Here is a 22,541-nt window from a genome sequence, read left to right as displayed (position 1 = left end):
AGTAAAGCGAGGCAAACCACGTAGTCCATTTCCAAAAGAAACAAAACCACAGTACTTGCAAGGGTCTCTGGAGCTGTTGCCTCATACGTAACATCCTCTTTGAACTGAAATTTTCTCTCAATATCCGGTAAGCAACAGCCCACCACACCATGTAATAGAAGCCCGCCTTTAGCACAACTGGGGGGTACTGTGGGGTATATTGTAGACAGGAGTGGGTCAGGTATATAGGAAATATATGCTTATCACGGCAAATAAATACAAGGAGTTCACAAGGCGTCTAGACTGAAAAGGCACTTCGAGGCCAGTGGTAATTAGCGCTATACGGGTGCCCCTGACATAGTTGGAATCTTCAGCGCCTCGCCCAATCCATGGAGCTGTCCAGGTCTGATCTCTTTCTATTGGATTATTAGCGCAGGAGCTGCAGCCGCAGGGAGCTGTCCGGGTGCTGAACGGGCTTTCACATCCCAGGGAGCTGTTCAAGTGCTGGCGCTTTCTGTGTTAACACCTCTGAATAGTTATTTGTTTTGCAGTTTTATATAGTTCGAACACGATCCGAAGATATTGGAACGTTTTACACGAGGATACATTTATTTTTGGTAGGCACAGGGAGATTTAAGTAATTTATCCAGGATCACATGATGTTGAGCGGAGGCAGAGACTCGAAACTGATTCCCCAACGCCAAAGCGGGTAGCTGTGGCTGTTACGCCACATCTTCGGTCCTGAAGGGACTTGCACAAGTGCTGAAAGTGTGGGGGCACAGCTTTAATTGGTAGCCCCGCAAGTGCTGAATGACACACCTACAGAATTCACTCAGTCCTCCTGGCTGCACGTAGCCCTGCAGCAGCTGAGCATGAAGGTGGGAAACATCCTTTACCACGATGGCGTTACAACGAGGAACGTTTACCACGCAACACTTACCTCGTAGACGTCTTCACCACGCGTTCTTCTTCAACGAACATCTTTACCACGCAAGTCTTCTTCCGCCTTCATCGTCTGCTACGTCCTACGTCATTAGTGTAGTCCTTTTTTACTGTCTAAGGTGTTGAACACGCGAGTTAAAGGAAAAAAATAGAAAAAAAGGGGGCTTGGGGGGTCTCCCCCCAAAAAATAAAAAGTAAAAAATAAGAAAAAAAAGGGGGGTGGGGGGGTCGCCCCCCCCCAAATAAATAAATAAAAATAACGTGGGGAAGGACAGGAAATCGACGTCGTTTTATGAGAAAGGAAACGACGATTCAAATTTAAGACGTATAACGTAAATCAGGAAGGAAGAACGAAGAGACGACGTGAAGAGGTAAGGGAAATACAAATTTAAAATACATATATATATATATTGAGGGTAACGGGAAGGGATAATTCAAAAAAGAATTGGGGGAAGGGGGATCACGTAAGGGTACAGGGGAGGGGTATAACCTTTACCAAGAGTATTCCATTACCATGCAAGTATGCGTGGTAAAGGAATATTAGTGGTAAAGATTATGCGAGGAAAAATCATTCCGTTGTAACGCATGCATGGTAAAGGCATGCGTTGCAACGGAATTCGTTGTAACAACATATATTCCATGGAGGTGGGCGAGCCACTGAAAGCGTGAGCCTGATGCCTGTCCCTGGCTCAGCTCGAGAACCTCGAGCCCAAAACGAGTCAAGCTTTCACAAGAGGGAATCAATCGGGTCTAGTGACTACAGCAGCGGACTATAGAACATGGGGAACCAGGTTTGAATCCCCTATTAGCTCAGCATCCTGTGAATCGCTGCAAAGGTTCCTATACTGAATAAAAAAACGCAATATTGAGTGCATTTGTTGTGGAGCTGTCCTAGGGCAAAGTTGATACTGTGCACAGCTGCCAGAAACAAAAAGTGGATTCTGCCTGTATTTCCACGCCCTCATCTCATCCACCTTTGGGTTCATTCTCACATATGAAAGTCTTTTCAAATATGTGACTTAAGGAAGTGGGCTGTACAAAAACATATAAAGTTTAATAAACTGTTATATTGCTCCATTTATGATATAATAAGAATCTAGACTACATGTAGGGTACACATGATCCCTACCTTGCTGCTTAATTCACTAATAGCATAGTGATCAGGGCGGAAGCAGGAATGTTTCTCAGTTTATATTTAAAAACTCACTTTTAATAAATACTTTCCAACTAATCTGATGTTCTAAGATAAAACAATTCAGCGAGTTGAAGAAATGCACTTTTTTGAATTTCGAAGTCACCCTATCATAGTCTAACATGATCTTTGTTGTATTTACATGCCAAATATGTTCAAGGCTCGGCTTGTGCCCAGGTTCTTAAAGCCAGTACTAACCCTTGGCTCAGCTTTGGCTTAGCTCTTCCTGTTAATTTGTTGGCTTGCCCACCTCTACTGAGCAGCCCTGTCAGCCTGATTGACTCTGCTTTCCTCTGTGCTCGGAGATGTGCAGGTTCTAAAGCTCAGTCTTCAGAATTTGCGCCCAGGCAGTGAATTAAACTACCTGTGGTATCCTGACTCCTTGCATACAGCCATGCAGGTATTGAGGCTCTGACTGCAGAATCAACATGCTATGCAAAAAAATGATGGACGGAACGCTGAATAAATCATACATTCACCCCCAGTCAAGAGATCTGGGTTAAATCCATCGTTCTTTTGATCACCATGCCATTGCCACCCCAGTTTAGACCCAGCCATATGCAAATCAGTCTTGTCCCTGTGCCTCATGGGAACAGTCCAGACCGAACTGCCCATCCAGGTCCTCACTGGCCCCGGAAACAAGCATCCTGGGACCAGTTTCTGGGCATTACCCTTCATCAGCCAGGCTAGCTTGAATCCAGTGGCACTGTGGGCAAGGGACCCACGTCTGGGCATTCCCATCCCATTTAGGGTGAAAAGTGCTATGCAAACAAATGATGGATGGAATGCTGAATAAATCATACATTCACCCCCAGTCAAGAGATCTGGGTTAAATCCATCGTTCTTTTGCCCACTACGCCACCCCAGTTTAGACCCAGCCATATGCAAATCAGCCTTGACCCTGTGCCTCATGGGAACAGTCCAGACCGAACTGCCAAGCCAGGTCCTCACTGGACCGGAAACAAGCATCAACCTGGCCATGGTACTTGAATAGGGCTGTCACCGTACAAATAATGCATGTGTATCTAGTACCTCACTTCCCCTCACCAGTAATTTGCTTTGCCTTCTGCACTAAGAAACAAAAAACCCACATTTTAATGTCTTTGACCCCTCTGCCTTCACCCTTGTTTTCTTTTTCTACTCTCACATGTTTCTTTTTAACTCGGCGATGCAGCACACGTAATGTAAATTGTTTTATTTATTTATTTACTTACCTTATTCCTGTCCGTCGTATGTCAGACTCCACTACCCCCCGAGCCTGACCCTCCCCTGCCCCGCCTCACCACCCCGCCTCACTCCCACGGCAAGACACCACTGTTAAAGAGAAACTCTAACAATGATATTATGTTTTACATTCTGAATTTGCGCTTTACCAGAATAAGAACTCTTAAACTATATTGCCTACCAGTATCGATGACATGTCACTCATACACTACACCTTGTACTTCTGTCTACTGTAACATTTCCTATACACTGATTTACACACATATGATTGCCTCTGTGCAATGTGTGAGTGATGTAAAGTGCCCTGACACCTTACACTGGTATGAGTGGTGCTATAAAATGAAATAAAGCTGAGAGTCATTGGTTACGGAGACAGGAGGGGGCACTGTTAAAGGGTGCTAGTGAGGGAATCCGTGGCAGAGGTGGTCATTGGGTGGCGCCAAGAGACATTGTCGCACAGGGCGCCACCAGTGTTAAGGCCTGCCCTGCCCACCAGTATGCTGGAATGCTTGCTTTTTAGGTCTCGCCTGACCCAGCGCATGCGCTGGTCTGGCGAGACTTATTGAGAGGGCTCCAAAAAGTGCTACCAGGCCAGCCTAGAGCTACAGTGCATGTGCGCAGGCGCGCGCCGCGCATTACCGGGATTACTTTCACTTTAGCGGCCGCATGGCCGCTTTGATGTTTGAGCGTGATCGCGATCACTTTCACTTTCGCGGCCGCACATCCGCTTGGCATAGCCAATAGGTCTCGCTTTTGGGACCTTATAAGTATTTAGTTATGCACTTATAAGGTCCCAAAGGCGAGACCTATTGGCTATGCCAATGCTTGTTATTACTTAGTTGTGTAAAGCAGATGCTTTAGCCTTAGTACATTTGTAGCATTTCATATTCATGCCTCAGTACCTTACTTTGCACTTTATAGGCATTATTGGATCGATTTTTTCAACTTTATCTATTTGGTCATTATGATCAAATTCTAAAGGTTGTAATAAACATTGAACGTTAAAAATAAAGTTAATATACAAGAACTAGGCTATATTTGACTACTAAACAGGCAGCCACAATTGCAGTTACCTTGCAGTTAAAAGGGACTTGATTTGAATGGTGCAGCAGGTGAAGTGGCACCGGGGCCAAAAGCTCTAGGAACCCCACTAAACCCAGATTATTGGTAAAATTAAAAACTAAACAGGCTGTCGCAAGTGCAGTTACCTTGCTAACAACAGGGTCATGATTTGAATGGTTCAGCAGGCGGAGTGGCAGCGTGCCCAAAATTTGTCCTGACCTCCTTGAAACACCTAATATTCCTATATTTTACTACTATACAGGTAGACACAGTTGCAGTTATCTTGCAGTTAAAAGGGCCTTGATTTGAATGGTGCAGCAGGTGCACTGGAACCGGGGCCAAAAGCTCTAGGGACCCCACTAAACGCAGAATATTGCAAAACTTTACTACTAAGCAGGCAGTCACAAGGGAAGTTATCTAGCAGGCACTAGGACCATGGTTTCAATGGTGCTGCAAGTGCAGTGGTGTGGAGCCCAAAGCTCTAGGATTCCCCTAAATACCAAATATTGCAATATTTTACTACTAAACAGGCAGTCACAAATGCAGTTATCTTGCAGGCACTATGGGCATGATGTGAATGGTGCAGCAGGTGCAGTGGCACCAGGCCTAAAAGTTGTCAGAACTCTTCTAAACACCGAATATTGCTATATTCAACTACTAAATAAGCAGTCACAAGTGTAATTACCATGCAGGCACTAGGGTAATTTTTTCAGTGGTGCAGCAGGTGCAGTGGCACGGGGCCCAAAGCTCTAGGAACCCCTCTAAACACCAAATATTGCAATATTTTACTACTAAACAGGCAGTCACAAATGCAGTTATCTTGCAGGCACTTGGAGCATGATTTGATTGGTGCAGCAGGTGCAGTGGCACCGGTCCACACGTTGTCAGAACTCTTCTAAACACATAATATTGCTATTACATCAATGAATTCTATTTTTTCCCTCTTTCATTAATTTTTCAAGATTTTGCTATTACTTACTTGCACTATACCACTAGTAACAGCACAATATATTGCCTTTTTGTGCATAAACAAGCCATAACACTTCACAGACTTTCTGTAACTTATATTGTACAACTACTCAGCAATCTACAACTTACAACAAAAAACAGCTTACATAGGCGTAAACTAAAGCATTTATCAATGCTTTTTTTTCAAATATCCTTTCATTCTGAACTTTTTGTCATTGTGAATGCATTGGCATACATTTTCTTTTGTATTTTATCCTTCACTCTATATTTTGACCTGCAATGGCTAAATGCAGATAAAATATTGAAATGGGAGCATTGGCAAAACTGGGCTGCAGGTAGCATTTTAATAAATGCACCCCTTGCAGAAATAGGGTAAGCACATATTTGGCACTGCTTAATTTGGCGTGTATGACTCGGCAAGGATTTTCGAAGTTCAGGCAGTCATATATTCGTAGTTATTCATTGTTATCAACTGCAGAATTTCTATCTTTTCTTCATCACTTAGATTTGGAAATTCTGCCAGTTTCATAGCAAGATTTCTGAAGTAGTGTTTGCTTACTACTTCATACTGTGTGCAGTAGATAAGGGCATGATTTTCACCTATTTATATAATGACCATCCTGCATGGCTAACAGATCCCTCTCACGCCGACATCCTTGCAACTGTATGCCAAGAATACCCACCTCCTTCTCGCAGTTTGATCTTCGGAAGCAGAGATGATATATGAATAGTCATCCTGTATAAGTCTCAAGTTTTCCTAATCGACTGTGTCACCAATTTCAGGCATGTCATTTCATACGGCTCAACTGGTTGCATAGGTTACCTTAAACCCAATAAAAACATTTACAACAAAAAAAAAACAGATCTCTCTTATCTCTAGCTTCCAGGTCTTTTTGTATCTGTCAGCCTGTGATTGCATGCTCTGTTCTTGTACCAGGGTTTGTCTGTGTTTAGGGTTTTAGGTCTAACCTCTGGAAGTCCCTCTAGATTATTGTTTGAATATATGTTATATACATAGACAGGGCAGGGTTGGTCAATGGGCTTCATCAACTAGTCTGTTATACTTTCATTCTCATGTCGATTACGCCCACCACAGCATAAAGCATGGTGCAACGGGTTAACCTACTTCACCCATTGGCTCCTTTCACTTTAAATGAATGCACGAAGCCTGTGAACATAATTGTCATATGCCAATAAATAGTTCCTTGCGCTTTAGTTGCAAAGCTGGTTCAAAATGTGATTTTATGTTTACTCTGGTATTTTCTTTAAATTCGGGTTCTTTTTTTACCTTCACTGCTTCCTAAAGTTTGTTATGAAGTTTTTAAGTGACATTCCGCCATTGTAGCTGCCTACAATTTGAGTGCTTGGCTAGATGGCAATGTATTCTTGTCTCCTTCCTTAGCAATAATAATAAAAACTATTGTGCTTGTTATTTTAAAAACAAACACGCTACGAAAGCTGCTGCTTTGATGAATGGTTTGTCAGTGTCATTTTTTTTACTGCAGCCATCAGGCGGTCATTGTTTATGGGATAACAATTTATTTCCATTTTATTTCTGTGGCATATGCTTGCAATAAACATTTTTTTCTTTTTTTAAACTAAGCATTGCTCCAGGTACCTAGGCCTTGTTTTAATTGGTAATAGGTACTCTGTGGGGCTGTACTTCCTGTTCAGTAGTCTGTAACATTTCAACTTGTTCTGCACATCTGTATGGGTTACTTATTCAGTTCCCTCTTGGGGCTGAAAGCCGGATGCCGGATCCACAAATACAATAAAAAATGTGCACCTATAGGTTTTCTCCGGGTTTGCAATACATTTCTGATATTCTGAGAAATCACATAGCATCACTTGGAATGCCGCAACTGTTGCCATTGACCAGGCGTGCTCCTGGCAAGTGTCTGAGAATTCCCATTTATGATAACATGGAAACATTTTCATATGAGTAAATGTACATAGTGCTCATTGGAAATATCCTGCATGCGTAAAATGGCAATTTAATGTTAAACCTTTGCTTACATGTTGTGTTATCGGTGTTTATTAGTGAGCTAATCACCCCTCTAAGTATCCAGGCACTCTAGCTGGTGTGTGAGGCCAGCCTGGAGTGCTTCTTTGAAAAGCCAGGTCTTCAGCTTCTTGTGAAAGTCAAGAAGAGAGGAGGAGGCTCTGATGTGTTGTGGGAGGTTCTTCCAGGCTTTAGGAGTCCAATATGTGAAGCAAGCCCCCTGCTCTGTCTTTCTGCATACATGGGGTGTGAACTAGTGAGAGATCAGCAGATCTGGCCATTCCTGCTAACTATAGGCTGATTTCTGTATTGCCTGCTATTGCTAAAAGTTTAAAGAAACAGGTGAATAAACAACTTTCTATTTCTTTGTAAGCAAATCATTTGCTCCATTCCAGTCAGTCAGATTTCACACCCTAACATAGTATAGAGACGGCATTGGTGCAAGTATCTGAATACATCAGAGGAACAGTCGATGCTGGTGGAACAGCTGAATTGATGATGCTGGATCTGTCGGCAGCATTCGATATGGTCCCCCATGTGATGCTGTTTGACCGCCTTCAGGGCGTTGGAGTTACAAGGCTGACTTTGGAATAGATAACATCATTATTAGCTAAAAGGAGCCAACAAGTTTGGATCCCACCTGGACCCTACCTTGCTCTGTCAACCCATGTGAAATATCGGTGGGACTGCCGCAGGAATCTGACCTGAGTCCCACCCTTTTAAACCTTTATCTTACCCCTCTGCATTAACTTGCAGAAAGCCTGGTAGCTTAAGTGAACTCCTATGTGGATGATTCTCAACTGCTTTTCTCCCGGGACAAGGGAGTTTAGGTGAAGGGTGGTCCGATCAAATCTAGCCTGACCGCTGTCTTTTATTGGTTGGCTACTGCCCAACTTAAATGTACTGAAGAGAAAAATAGAAATTCTCTTCTTTTGGAAGATTTCACCAGGTTTCTGGCAACCCTTTTGACCAGATGAGCACCCCCCCCATTATCCCCAAAAGACTCAGTGAAAAATCTGTGTATTAAATTTGACAATAGGCTGTCCTAGTAACAGCGTTGATAGGCAAGTGCTTTGGGATTATGGTCTCTTGAAAGACATTTCTGCCTTTTTTATCCTTTCCAGCAAAGAAAACTGCCATGCAGGCTCTGACAACATTCAGAATTCACTATGGCAATGCAGTATATTTTGGCCCACCAGAGTACCGGATTGACAAACTTCAGGTGGTTCAGAATTCGGCGATATGACTCTTGCTAAAAGTTCCCATGCGAGCACGAATCTCGCCGCATCTGCGTGCACTTCACTGGCTGACCAATAGGGAATGAGTCAAATTTAAGGCTCTTGTATATGGAGCCTTATACCAATCAGGCCCTGCATGCCTCAGATTCAGACTTGACTTTCATAATCCCATTAGACAGCTCAGGTCCGCCAACACATTTTTGGCAAAAATCCCTAGGATTCAACAGGTAAGAACAGGTGGAAGGTCTTTAGTATACCTAGGTTCGGCAGCATGGAATTTGCTCCCTTTGGAACTAAGGACTAAGAGTGATGTGGCAATTATTTGGGAAAAAAATGAAAACGTGGCTTTTTGCAGACACTTAAGGCTCTTTTTATTTCTTTTCCATCTTGGTTCAGCCGCTTTCACGCCGGGACACTCCTTGTAGTAGCTGTGTGCATTCTAAAACGCTTTCATCATTGTCATCATCAGAGGGGGGGTGTCTGGAAGGTTGTTGGAAATGAATGAAGCTATTCAGCTAGGATGCAACTGTGTTGTGGAGTGCTTTGTAGGTGTGGCTGAGGAGTTTGATTTGTGCCCGCTTGTGTATGAGGAGCCTGTGGAGTTCTCTAAGTTGTGATGTGATGTGGGCTTGGTGTGAAAGGTTGAGGTCTAGTCTGGCTGCTGGGTTTTGGATGGTCTGCAGTCTTCTCTTCATCTGGTTAATTCTCAATGTGTATAGCGGTTTTCCCATAGTTTAGTCTGCAGGTAATGAGGGCTAGAGTGATCATTTTTCTGGTGTTTGGTAGCCATTTGAAGATTTTCTTCACCGTCCTTAAGGTTTAAAAGCAGGATAAGGCCACTGCGTTGACTTGGACAGCCATGTCTAGTTTGTTGTCCATGATGGTTTCGAGGTTTCTTGTTATGTTATGTTATAAAGTTTTATATAATGCTCGTATGCCCGAAGGTGTCTTGGTGCTGTGCAGAATAAGGGCGATCAGCGAGGCAGGATGAGTACAATGTGGCCTCTAGGTTAGAAGAGCCATGTTTTCAATGCTTTCCTGAAACGTAGAAAGGTGTGGGAATGTATCAATTCAAAGGGGAGGGAATTCCACATTTTAGCGGTACAGGTCACAAAGCTTTTGCCACCCCAACGGGCAAGTCTGAATATAGGCACCTCAATATTTTTCAAGCCCAAGGAACGTAAGGGTCTAGGAGGTGTATACCAGCGAAAGCGTTGCCTAAGGGCAACTGGTCCAATATTGTGTAGTGCCTTAAAGGCAGTGCACAAGGCCTTGAATGCCATCCTTTTCTTCATAAGTAGCCAGTGAAGTTGGTCCAGTGCCATAGATGCTGAATGAAATTTGGGGAGACTAAAAATGAGATGGGCTTCAGCATTTTGTAGAGTCAGACGTTTTGACACCATTTTTTGTTACAGGCATATATATAATCAATTACAATAGTCCAATTTGGACTAGATCAGTGATGACAAACTCAATTTTTGAAGATTAGAAGGAATATAGGGGGTAAAACAAAATTCAGGATCTTCAAAAGAAAGAAAACTAAGGAAGCTATTTGATTAATCTGGTTCTCAGGGGAGAGTTTTTTGTATAAATGACACCGAGGTTTCCAACCTTTTCCACTGGGGACAGGGCAGGGCCCATATCTGGTGGCCACCAGTTCACGTGGCCAAAGTTGATGTTGTTTCCGAAGAGTAGAATTTCTGTCTTTCCTGAGTTCGATCTGAGGCAGTTTTCTGTCATCCATGTACTAATATTTTCCATACAGAGACAGAATTGAGAGGCTGCATGGGCCGGAGATCCTGAGGAAAACACCACAATTGTTGTGTTGTCTACGTAGGAGATAACTGAGAACCCAAAGGTTCTGATAAATGTAAACAGGAAACTGATGTACAAATTGAATAGGGTGGGGCGTAGTAAAGCCCCTTGGGGGGCACCACAGGGAAGGTTCCATGTTGTAAAGACAAGTTTTTCTAGAGAGTTGTATTGTTCCCTATCTGCCAAAAAGGATGTGATTCGGGAGAGGGTTTTTTCTCCGATTCCTAGCTCATACAACAGTCATAATGCCGTGACTGACAGTATCAAACGCCACAGAGAGATCCAGAAGTATCAAGGCCGCACTGTCTCCTCTGTCAATGATGGACCTGATGCTCTCTGCGGCTATTATAAGAGCTGATTCGGTGCTGTGCTGGCTCCGTATTGTGAATCATTTAGCAGGCTATTTTCATTTATGAAAGCAGAAAGTTGCTGATTAAGGGCTTTATCTAGTATTTTGGCTGGTAGAGACCGGCGTGATATCAGACGGCAGTTCATGGGATTCAGATGCTGGAAGGGTGGCCTTTTTTATAAGGGGGAGAATTGCTGCTCTCTTTTGTGGTTTCAGAAAACTACCTGTGCTAATGACTACGTTAAAAATGGGTGTATGGTGTGCAGAAATAGCCTCTTTTGTATAATAGAACACTTTGGGGGGCCTGAGTCATCTGGGGAACCTGATTTAGTATCTAATGAAAGGCTTTTGACTTGTTCTTGGGATAAGAGGTAAAGGTAGAAAAGCAAGATTGTGTGTCAATTTCTGGTCGGAAGCTATGGTTGTTAGATGGTCTAGGAATGTTTGAGGAAAAGTTGAATAAACGCTCAGTACTTTAGTCTGAAACGTTTTTGATAGAGCATCGCAAAAGTCTTGACTGGCATTAGTCGGCTTATTTTGGTCTGTGTTAGACAGTGCCTTGACCACTTTAAATAATGCTTTAGTTGGGTTTTTTCTGATTTATTTTTTTCCAAGAAGTAAACAGATTTATTTGCTAAAATCATTGATTTATAGGTTTTAAGAGCTTGCTTGTATGTAATTTTATGTTCCTCAATGTAGTTCAATCTCCACTGCCATTCCAACTTACGGCAAACATCTATATTGTGTTGCTCTATAAAATCTTTAATTTCATGAGAATTTTTTTCCTAATGATCATGTATTGATGTGGGCGCAGTTAATGGGATGAGCTATCAGCTGCTTATTAGCAGTGGGTGGTAGTAAGCTGCTTTCCTTTATGTGTGGATTACGGTCAAAGAAGCAAGTTGGACAAACTATGTTTTTTACCTCCATTCCTGGATGGAGGGTGATGCATTTTTAAACTTACCAGCTGGTTGCTTTGATACAAGGTCATCCTTGGAGTACACTTTCCTACAAGTGTAATCTGGTAAGAAACAGGAAGGGGGGCTGACGCTAGTTGCGATCTTGCCTTTGACAGGAGCAGATGGGATTGGCATGACGACAGTGAGCCCGCTTCGCGCATCGGCTGCATGCCCGGCCTGTCATGTGATTTTATAGCGGAGGTGCGGCAAACTAGACCACTAGCCCCTGATGATGGCGTGATGGTGGAAATGAGGATGATAGTAGTGACTTCCTCGACTCAATCGGCAAGCCCGCAGCGGTCCGGGAAGTCACTCGAAACAGGTGGGTTTGGGGTTTTAATTAAAAAAGTAGCTTCCTTCAGTGTAATAGATTAATTCAACCATGCCTTTTAAAAAAAAAAACAGTGTCTCACTAAGCAGCCACTTCGATCATTCATGTAGCAAACTTGTTCCTGGTGTTGTTTTTTTTTGTGTCCGAGAGGGTCACTATCAGCTGCATTTTGTCAGCGTATGTGAGAATGTTTATGCTGTGAGTCTAAATAATGTCGGACAAGTAGAGTCATGTAGATGTTGAAGAGTGTTGGGCTGAGTGGGCCATTATCTTCCTGGGGAAAGAGTTTATCAACTTGGGGAAATCTATTTCTCTACACCCCAGGAATCTTGGGAGTGTGCTCTCCCCATAGGAAGAGGATATACTCTGTGTTTGAGTAAATCACCAACAATTTCCAGGCTGGGAATGGGCTTAGAAAACTTTGTAACTACCCACAATCAAGTATGCTGATATGTGTAGCATGCTTAAGTCCCACCCCTTGAAGAAGGTACTCCCCTTTTTTTATTGCAAAACCAAGTTTTTTCATCATAAATGTACTTTTGAACTTGCATAGAGGCTAAAAAGCCAGGTGCAGTGCTGTGTAAGTTTAACTTACAGCCCCAAATAGCCATGACTCCCTCTCTGTGTCTTCAATGGGAGCCTGGGTGAGTCCTGGTGCTGAATGGCCCTGTCTTCAGTATTCAAACATACCATACCCTGCTAGTACTGAGAGCTTCTGTCTGCTGAGATCACAGCCTCTTGGCGGAGCTCTTTAGGTGCTGAATGGCCCTGTCTTCAGTATTCAAACATACCATACCCTGCTAGTACTGAGAGCTTCTGTCTGCTGAGATCACAGCCTCTTGGCGGAGCTCTTTAGGTGCTGAATGGCCCTGTCTTCAGTATTCAAACATACCATACCCTGCTAGTACTGAGAGCTTCTGTCTGCTGAGATCACAGCCTCTTGGCGGAGCTCTTTAGGTGCTGAATGGCCCTGTCTTCAGTATTCAAACATACCATATCCTGCTAGTACTGAGAGCCTCTGTCTGCTGAGATCACAGCCTCTTGATGGAGCTCTTTAGGTGCTGAATGACCCTGTCTTCAGTATTCAAACATAGCCATATCCTGCTAGTACTGAGAGCCTCTGTCTGCTGAGATCACAGCCTCTTGATGGAGCTCTTTAGGTGCTGAATGGCCCTGTCTTCAGTATTCAAACATACCATATCCTGCTAGTACTGAGAGCCTCTGTCTGCTGAGATCACAGCCTCTTGATGGAGCTCTTTAGGTGCTGAATGACCCTGTCTTCAGTATTCAAACATACCATATCCTGCTAGTACTGAGAGCCTCTGTCTGCTGAGATCACAGCCTCTTGATGGAGCTCTTTAGGTGCTGAATGGCCCTGTCTTCGGTATTCAAACATACCATATCCTGCTAGTACTGAGAGCCTCTGTCTGCTGAGATCACAGCCTCTTGATGGAGCTCTTTAGGTGCTGAATGGCCCTGTCTTCAGTATTCAAACATACCATATCCTGCTAGTACTGAGAGCATCTGTCTGCTGAGATCACAGCCTCTTGATGGAGCTCTTTAGGTGCTGAATGACCCTGTCTTCAGTATTCAAACATACCATATCCTGCTAGTACTGAGAGCCTCTGTCTGCTGAGATCACAGCCTCTTGATGGAGCTCTTTAGGTGCTGAATGGCCCTGTCTTCGGTATTCAAACATACCATATCCTGCTAGTACTGAGAGCCTCTGTCTGCTGAGATCACAGCCTCTTGATGGAGCTCTTTAGGTGCTGAATGGCCCTGTCTTCGGTATTCAAACATAGCCATATCCTGCTAGTACCGAGGGCCTCTGTCTGCTGAGATCACAGCCTCTTGATGGAGCTCTTTGGGTGCTGAATGGCCCTGTCTTCAGTATTCAAACGTAGCCATATCCTGCTAGTACCGAGAGCCTCTGTCTGCTGAGATCACAGCCTCTTGATGGAGCTCTTTAGGTGCTGAATGGCCCTGTCTTCAGTATTCAAACATACCATATCCTGCTAGTACTCAGAGCCTCTGTCTGCTGAGATCACAGCCTCTTGATGGAGCTCTTTAGGTGCTGAATGGCCCTGTCTACAGTATTCAAACATACCATATCCTGCTAGTACTGAGAGCCTCTGTCTGCTGAGATCACAGCCTCTTGATGGAGCTCTTTAGGTGCTGAATGACCCTGTCTTCAGTATTCAAACGTAGCCATATCCTGCTAGTACTCAGAGCCTCTGTCTGCTGAGATCACAGCCTCTTGATGGAGCTCTTTAGGTGCTGAATGGCCCTGTCTACAGTATTCAAACATACCATATCCTGCTAGTACTGAGAGCCTGTCTGCTGAGATCACAGCCTCTTGATGGAGCTGTTCAGGTGCTGAACGTCCTACGATGCGGGATTCACTCAACTTTGCTTCCTGAATAGTGTGCAGTTGTTGAGGTTTGTCTGCTGAATTTGCACATCAGCAGACTGGAGGTGTCCAGTCTGAACTCTGTTGTCTCCAGTACCTCATCTGCCTCAATCCCTGCATGTGGCGGTGTAGGTGCTGGATGTTATATTATGTTGTATTTGTCAGGACATGTTCAGCTAAGTTTCTTGGCGCTATGGATAAGCACAACAGGTAAAAAACATATAAAACAGAAAAGTACAAAAAATTTCTCATATCTCACGTGTACAATGTTCAAGAAGTCTAAATGCACTTTTGCACTTCTTCAGCCGTGAACTTGGGCCCATAAATAGCCTTTGTGCGTGATATTGCCTAATACATGGAACCACCTGCCCTCCCATGGCCGGGGAAGGAGTTTTCATGGTGGGAATTCTTTGAACAGTATATGCACCTACAAACTAAAGACTTTGCCCTGCCTATGGCCTCCTTCGAAGCTGTTGAAGAGTTAGTCCTGTTAAGGGTAGGAGTAAAGTGAATTCCAATCGAGTGCAGTATTGAACAGGGAGCTCTACTTTAACAATTTGGGAATGCAAGGGAAGGGTTTTATCCACTGGAAAATACATTTCCTACTGTGTAAAAAAAAAAAAAATACAGTAATGCAAAGCCATTGGTGTATCTGCCCCTGCACTCTACATACAATCACACACCCTGGAATGGAGTACATGAAACTACCTGGTAAGTCACGGAGGTTTTCTAGAAGTATTTCTGGAAAGCTGTGGGTGCTGCAGATTCCCACGAATACTCTTGGAAACCTCTGTGAATCCTATACATTTGCAAACCTACATATACCAATGTGGGTGTAAACCCATAGGTGTGGATGTCCACATTTCTTGGAGCGAATGGCCCTCTGTGAGCATTAGGCCACCCTGGCCTGCTTCTGTGTTTTCCACCCTCGCCACATGTCACAGGCGTAGAGTCTGTCCTTCCGTGGCCTCGGTGCTCTCAGGAGCTACCTATGACGGCCCTTGCTCTCCGCTCCTTCGGGGTGGAAGGCCACACGTGTTGACGTAAGAACGTGACTGTCCGTTGCTGTCCATTCACTGTGACTGGGCAGGGGCTCAGCGCGCCTGGCAGTTCTAAATCCAAGTTACGTGTGTTTGCTATGCGCAGTGTCTATATGGCTTCTAAGCACTATCCTCGAACTGAGCTGTAGCGCAAACTCATATGACCTGCAATCAAGCTTGTCCCGGCCTGCTCACCTGACACTGAGTTTGAATTTGGGCACATCCCTCTATTTCTGTGTGGCATATGCACAGCTCGACATTGATGACGTGCAATAGTGTGAGCATTTAAAGGCGTTTACTGAAGTCACAACCGACCTATCTGGCCGCTCATGTAACCTCAAGGTGCACCCGCTGGATCATCGGTGGAGAAGGCAGTGGAAGCTCTCACCCGGAAGCTCAATGCTGGTAAGGCGCTAGCATGATACACAAGAGACATGCGTTCTGTCATGCATGTGTAGCAGCGTCGAACTTCACGGATTTCAACAGGAGTTGCCTGAACATAAAGTGCTGGCTGACCCAGGGCCATTCACGTGGCCCAAGATGGATTCGGGCGACTGAGAACAGGGGGAAAATAATTTTGCAATTAGTGTATATTTCACGAAAAGAGAAAATAACTGAAAAAATCGAATTCACAAGAAACATTAATTTTTACAGATATCTGGAACAAAAAGAGCATTTTATTAATCACATGGAGTAATTGACTAATTGAATTTAAAATACACTTAATGGAAATATTGACCACTGGGATGAATTAATGAGGCCTTCAGCCGAAAAGACTGCGCTAAAGGACTTTGCGTATAGTGAAGAGAGCATGACATCCGGGATCAGTAGCCCAAAGGGCGGAGGACCCGCTCTAGCACCAGAAGGCTTGTGAAAACGGAGCAATCTTGGTTCATGTGAAAGCAGCAATGGGGATTTCCACTTAGAAGGTACTCGGCTGTCCTAGTGTAGTCACACGGTGTGAACGGAGGAGGCAATGGCCTGTCTATATGCCAACTTGGGAGACATTTTGTAACACAATGCATTTCATATTAATCTTTGACATCCTGTCTCTTGTTTCGGACTTGTTTTTATCTTTTCTGGGTTTAAAGCACCCATGAATTGTTCAACAGAAGCAGCGCCAGTTGAGTGTCTTGTACCTTCAGCTCCTTGACACCCATGTTTGTTGGTCTTTGTTCGTCATTCAGTGACATTTTGCCATATGTGGCGATATTTGGACTCTTTGGAGAGGGGGACATGTTAGTGTAGAAGAACAAAGTAAATACATTCCATCACGGTTTCCAGACCATGACTGGTGCGTTGTTGAAGGGCTTGAAGTGCAGGCACTCAAAGCTGTAGATGAAGTCTTCATCTCTGGCCCGCTTACTTGAGGCAATCCTCATTCCTCTGAGCCCGGGCCTTCCTCAGCACAGTCCGGCACAAAGTAATGGGTGAGGAGGAGGATGGAGTACTTGGCAGTTTTCCTCACTCCCCTGAGTACTTGTCTTCATTTCAGACCTGCACAAATTAAGGTGTGAGGAGGAGGATGGAGGAGACAGTGATTGTTCGATGACTTGCCTGTATTCCTCATTCCTCTGAGCCCGAGCCTTCCTCAGCACAGTCCGGCACAAAGTAATGTGTGAGGAGGAGGATGGAGTACTTGGCAGTTTTCTTCACTCCTCTGAGCACTTGTCTTCATAGCAGTCCTTCACAAATTAAGGTGTGAGGAGGAGGATGGAGGAGACAGTGATTGTTCGATGACTTGCCCGTATTCTTCATTCCTCTGAGCCCAAATCTTCCTCAGCACAGTCCGGCACAAAGTAATGTGTGATGAGGAGGATGGAGTACTTGGCAGTTTTCTTCACTCCTCTGAGTGCTTGTCTTCATTGCAGTCCTGCACACGGTGAGATCTGGGATGCGCAGGACGGAGGAGGCGGTAATTGTCTGATTACTTGGCAGTGTGCTTCACTACTCTGAGCATGTGCTTGTATTGCTGCCGTTCTGCACAAAGTAACGTGTGATGAGGAGGAGGCTGGGTGTGGTTCGAAAGGCTCAGTGAATCATGCCGCCATCTTGTCCAGAGATCTGAATGGACGTGTCTGGAAAGACTCAGGGGCAAGGACAGAAGCAAGGCTCAGACATGTCGGTCTGAGCGAGAAGCCGTGCCCAGGCCTCTTCATGGGTGTGTTCATGGAGCAGTGTCAGGCGGCCTCGAGCCCCTGCTCGGTGGTTCGTCTTCTGCACGCCCGAGAGCCCCCAGTGCTCTTACAGCGCGTGGAGGGGCCAATGTGTTCACGCAGCAGAGAGAACGACGCGTCCGACCCAACAGTCATCCCTGTCTCGGAATCTGTTTAGTCCGAGCTGATCATCAAGCGCATTGAAACCTTTGCTGCAGCTCTTTGTTTACGCACCGCGCGCGCACTCCCGCCCTGACAGGAGGGCCCATTTGTGAGAGTGGAGCACCGACGCTCACTTTCCAAGGCCCGGCGGCCCCTCTAGGCTTCGGAGTCCTTTTTTATTAGCTGCATTACTACTGCGTGCTCAAGAAGCATCGATTTATGCAGCATTTCTCTGCAAAACTCATAATGCACTTAACAGAGCTTAATTATTTAACAGCGTTTCTTTCCTCTTCAGCGAGGCCTGTGGCTCAGACGGAGGGGGCGATGGAGCCAGCGTGAGACGCGTGGCTGCATTATATTCATTTACCAGTTTGAAATCCGTTGTGGAACCTTGAGTGGGGGTTACACCCCGTTCCAAAAGGGCCTTGGACATAAAAATCAAAGGAGTCATTACCCGGACCAGTAAAGCAGCTCGACACAGATCTGTGTTCAACTTGTAGTCGAAAACGTAAACACCCAGTAGGGCCACCTTAGTATAGTTTTATGAGCTCAATAAAATGTTTCCCATTGAGCACCGCACGATGCAGCTGCTAATCTGCGACAGCGAAGATGTACAACACAAGTTAACATTATTATTGAAGAAAAAATAGCTGTTTAGTGGGGTTTGCTGTTTTGTAAGTGTCACTTTAGGAATGGTAGGCCAGGCAAGGCCTGCTGGTTGGACAGGATGAAAGGCTGAGTGCTGCTAGTTCAGTGCGTTGCTGGTACAGGGCTTGGCTGTTGTCCCGTTACTGCACCCACAGTCTGCTGAGCACAGTCTCCCACACATGGGCTGATGACGAGCCGCCCCCCCAGAACCCGCTGCACATGGCCGAAGGCAGGGCTTCAAGTGGGATGAAAAAACTGGGGGGTCTCTCAAAGAGGCGTGGTCAATGTAATTAGGGGCGTGGCTTACAAACACGTAAGCTAAAAATCTGTGTTTAGCATAGTGTGCCGCCCGACTTGTATTTTGCTGTTCCTGTCATCACGTCCAGATATATGATACAAGTCACATCATACCTACAAGTCAGGACTATTGGCTTTGTCAATGGTAGCAACTTGCATAACATAAATAAGCAGCAACTATGGCTTGTATAAAATATTGAAAAAACTTCCACTTAAAGACCCGGGGACACCTCGACAATGTTGCTGCTCCTGAGTTTCAAAAAGAGAAGGGAAATCCAGAGAGACAATTACTCTCTTTAAAGGATTTCGCTTCCTCTACAACGCTCACCACACGCACATCGATGTGCCTGCTGTCACTGCAGTCCGGGGAAAAAAACGGACCGCCTGTGCCAGGCACAAAACAGAGCCCGATAGAGACCCGTTTCGAGGCCCCCCTTAAAAAAACTGACGGTGCTCAGACCCGGTGAGACCCGGCCCACTTAAAGCCCTGGCCGAAGGCCAAGCTCAGGACTGGTGTAGGCCTGGCCCGGCCCGGCACACAGAGCCTGCTGCTCATGGCTGAACGGTGCAGAGTACATTATATTAATGTAGAAGAAGAACGCAGTGCATCAGAAAGTCACTGGGAAACTGTGTTAAACATTGGGTATGACTACCGCTGCTCATAAGACAATAACATTTGTGTAAAAACTCAGAAATTCCCTAAATAGCACAGGTAACATGTGATGCCACTATCTAGCCATTGATAATGTCATTATGTTAATGTTAAAGTCACCGCTGCATTACAATTCAGGATCAGGACCAGTTCATTGGGGTGGGGAGTGTTATTGATAACAATGACTGACAATATAAGAGGGGTAAGAGGGGGGTCCCAAAATACGTTTTCCCCATTCATTTTTTCATAAGAACTAAAGACATAGCTACAGGCCAAACCGCCGAACAGATTTACAGGAAATGTGGCAGAAAGGTAGATCTTGGTCCCGAAGGAGCGCTTTTTGTGATTCAATGAAAAACAGTTAAGTAGATTTTGAGCAATTAATGCTCAAAAACTTTGTATATATCATGCCACCAAGGACCTGCGGGGCCAACAGATCTCATGGTGCGATCTGATTGGCTGCCACCACACCAACAAGGATGTTGCAGCAGCCGTCTTAAGACTTGAGACTAAGTCCTGAGCCGTAGATAAAAGTATAAAAAACATAAGGGTGAATGATAGAGGTACCCTGGACCCCTAGCCCTGGTGGTGGGGTTCCAGAGGCAAACGTTTTTGTTCTAAACTTTGCCTGCATTGATAAGAACACCCACCAGCCCCCTGTCTGTGTCTGTAAGGCACTGCAAAATGCTTTTTTTTGGAGATGTGGGCATGTGGCCCCCCTTCCCCAAGACTTGAGGAGGCCCTGGGGATCCCTTCCCCTGGGCATTCTGTACAATAATGGGAGGGGGCGCATGACCTCCCATCCTGAGCCTTAATAGGCTCTGGGGACTCCATCCCCTAGAGTAAAATGTTTTACAAAAGGGGAGTGAGGCCCCACTCTAAGCTTGCTAAGGCCCCAGTGACCTCATCCTCTGGGAACAGCTTACATACTATGTCCTGGGGAGCCCACCACCAGGACACAATGGTTTCCCTTCCTGCAAGAGAGGGGGCATGGACACAGAAGTCTGCTCCCACCTGGCTTTAAACATGCTCTGCCGGGTGGAGCAGACTTCTGTTTCCCTGCCTATGCTTTTGCAGGCAGATAACTCAAATTCTTACTGCCTGGAGGGAGCAGGCAAAAACAGGAGGAAAGCGAGCTTCAGATGGACCCAGGATGCTCCCCCACAGCCCCAACTAGTGGTTTTTGGATGCCCTGTGTGGGCACTGGGGCACACACCTGAGTCATCAGGGGATGGGGTCCCAGTGCCTGTAAAGGCTCGGGGAGGGCCCCCCTCCCTTAACTGAAAAACAGTCCCTGGGGATGAGGTTTTTGGGGCCCAAGGAGGCTCTGGGAGAAGGGCAGCGCATCTCCCTCCCCTTATTTAACGAGAGAGGCCCCAGGGGCTAGGGCTTGCGGGGACAAAGGAGTCTCGGTGAGTGGGACCATGTGCCACTTCTTTCTCCTATTTAAAGAGAAAGGCACCAGGGGAAAGGAGTTAACATGGCGTAAGGTGGCTGTGGAATCAGGGTTGCATGCCCCGCGTCCCTTAATTAAAAAGAAGGGCCCAGGGGATGGGCTCTCCAGGGCCATAAATGCTGAAGGAGTGGAGTTGCATTCCACCCTCCCTAATAATTGTTTTTAAAAAGGGTGTCCCGGGTGGGCTCCAGGACACCACAGTAAATATTAAATGAGTGTCAGGAGCCGCTAATTTATTATACACTGCTCCAGCATGGATTGCATTGCTGTTGCCCCTAGAATATAGAAGGAGTACCAACAAGCATTGTTTTTAAAGTTGTCAGGGGATGCTGGAATCGTAGCAGCACCCCAACAACATTAAAAAGTACAAAGCAGTAAGCCTCCTGGGTCATTAAAACCATGACCCCAGGAGAGTTTACAATATTTTTTCAAGCACTCCTAACTAGAGCGCTATACTCTTCAACTGGAGTACAAGGCTCTTTTGTGGTTGTTTTTATGATTGGTTTTTGTGGGATCAATTTTTTTTAAAAAGAAAGACTCAGAGACATGTTGCTTTTTTTTTTTTTTAGAAAAAAAGTCTTAGTCTTCCTTTTTACATTTTCAGCCTACATTTTGCAAAACTAAAAACTACGTAAGAAGAAAGACCCACAGACGTTTATTTTTTAATCTAAATTCATATATATTTTTTTAAATAATCACTATTATTAAGTATTTTATTTTGTGAAGTACTGAAATATACACTAGATCAAAAATGTTGGTGATTTGTGGAGAAAGATGATAATAGGGACACTTCTTTTATTTTGGTGTTGTGATTCTTTGGCAAAGTCAGTAAGTCTACCTGAGTGCAGCCAGGACATGTGCATACCAGAAGGCCGCACGCGGCGTTGGCTGCTTGCAAGTGGTTGGGTGCAGGGGCCTTAGGTGTGGGATTGTGTGCCAGCGGGGAAGTTACCTGCCGGCCCGGCCACAGGCCAGGGTTAGCTGCCAACCCCGCACACCATGTGGCTGAAAGCCATGCACAGCAGGGGTGGCTTTATGTATGGTAATAAAATATTATTTTACAAAAAATAAAACTAGAAATTCACTGGAAAAAAAAGGTTAACGTGGTATTATAATTAGGTGAAAATGCCAGTTAAAACATGCTGTTTTAAACATACAAAATCACTGAAATTGACCAGGTATAGTTATCTTAAGTATCTACAACTCTTGCCCTAAGGTATCTATAACTGACCATGCACTGTTAATTACCTCACATATTACATCACTCATGATATCTATGACATCATTGATAATGTCATTGCAACATTTGCAATGGCATGTATTGATGCCAAAACTGTGCATAGTGTGGGTTGTGAGTTATAGTTAGTCTAGGGCATGAACTTGAGATAACTATAGCTGGTGAATTTCAGTGGGTGTGTACATTTAAAATGGCATATTTGAACTGACATTTTACCCTAACTATAACAACACTTTAACCTTTGTTTTTTTACACTTTCTCCCTCTCTCTTCTCTCTCTCTCTGTCTCTCTCTGTCTCTTTCTCTGTCTCTCTCTCTCTCTCTCTCTCTCTCTCTCTCTCTCTGTATATATATATATATATATATATATATATATATATATATATATATATATATATATATATATATATATATATATATAT

The 22,541-nt window shown here is 44.7% G+C and overlaps 1 protein-coding gene across 1 annotated transcript in view; it reads left to right on the top strand.

Annotated features, from left to right (window-relative positions):
• The window catches only part of MARCHF9 (membrane associated ring-CH-type finger 9), a 437,962-nt gene that overhangs the window by 274,098 nt on the left and 141,323 nt on the right, over positions 1-22,541 (top strand). The gene's annotated exons all lie outside the window — the stretch shown is intronic.

This window comes from Triturus cristatus, chromosome 4_2 (genome assembly GCF_964204655.1).
Source record: "Triturus cristatus chromosome 4_2, aTriCri1.1, whole genome shotgun sequence".
NCBI classification, from domain to species: Eukaryota; Metazoa; Chordata; class Amphibia; order Caudata; family Salamandridae; genus Triturus; species Triturus cristatus.
This window is presented reverse-complemented; position numbering and strand designations above follow the sequence as displayed.